Source organism: Microtus ochrogaster, chromosome 24 (genome assembly GCF_000317375.1).
Source record: "Microtus ochrogaster isolate Prairie Vole_2 chromosome 24, MicOch1.0, whole genome shotgun sequence".
In the NCBI taxonomy this organism is placed as follows: domain Eukaryota; kingdom Metazoa; phylum Chordata; class Mammalia; order Rodentia; family Cricetidae; genus Microtus; species Microtus ochrogaster.
Window position 1 is genome coordinate 34259530 of NC_022024.1, and position 1050 is coordinate 34260579.

Below are 1050 nucleotides of genomic sequence, written 5' to 3' on the forward strand. Positions count from 1 at the left end.
TAAAGGCCTGTGTGTTAAAAGCTGGGCCCTAGAGTAACACAACTGGAAAGTGGTTTAGGAGGTGCAGCCTAGTAGATTTTAGGATATTGGGTATCGTGTTTCTTTTCTTTCTTTATTTACATGAGTGTGTGTGTGTGTGTGTGTGTGTGTGTGTGTGTGTGTGTATCTAAGGATGATCTTGAACTACTGAACCTCCATCTCCACTTTCCAAGTGCTGGGATTACAGATACGTGCTACCACGCTGATCGTGTTTCTTTTCTTTCTTTATTTACATGAGTGTGTGTGTGTGTGTGTGTGTGTGTGTGTGTGTGTGTGTAACTATGGAGGCTTAGCGGATGCTTATGAGCAGGCCAGTGTGCTGCTGGGATCTGAACTCTAGCCGATAGAGCAATAAGCACTCTTGCGGAAACCTCTCCCTAGCCTGCTGGGAGCATGCTCAGAAGATCCCAGGGTCTGAGTCTCTTCCCATCTCTCATTGCTTCCTGGTTGCCATGAGCAATTTATTTCTGCCAAACTCTTTCACCATGGTGTGGCGCCCCAACAGGAGACTAAAAGTGATAGGTATATCTTCCTGACCTGGGACTATGACCTTTAGGATTCTAAGCCAGGATAAAGCTGCTCTCTTACTAAATTGATCATTTTAGACAAAAAGCTGAGCAATACACAGGCCCACTCACTCAGCTGTTGGGGAGAAGCTTCAGTCCCTAGTCATATGAGCTTTCCATGGGGCTGCTCAAGACATGAAAGCCACCCTGAAATCAAGAAAGGAACCCCAGTGTCTTTACTGTCTAATAATTGAAGTGATCTTGATAAAGTAAAAAGTATATATGTGACTATTTCAAAACCTTCTCTGTTCCTTTGATCTGCTTCTCCGTCGTAACACCAATGCTACATGGGCTTTGGTATTGTAGCTTTAACATGAGGCAGTTGTTGGCACACCTTTTTTTTTTTTTAGTTTTTCGAGACAGGGTTTCTCTGTGGCTTTGGAGCCTGTCCTGGAACTAGCTCGGAGGAGGCTGCCTTCTGTGCTCATGACATTGTTAGTCAAGT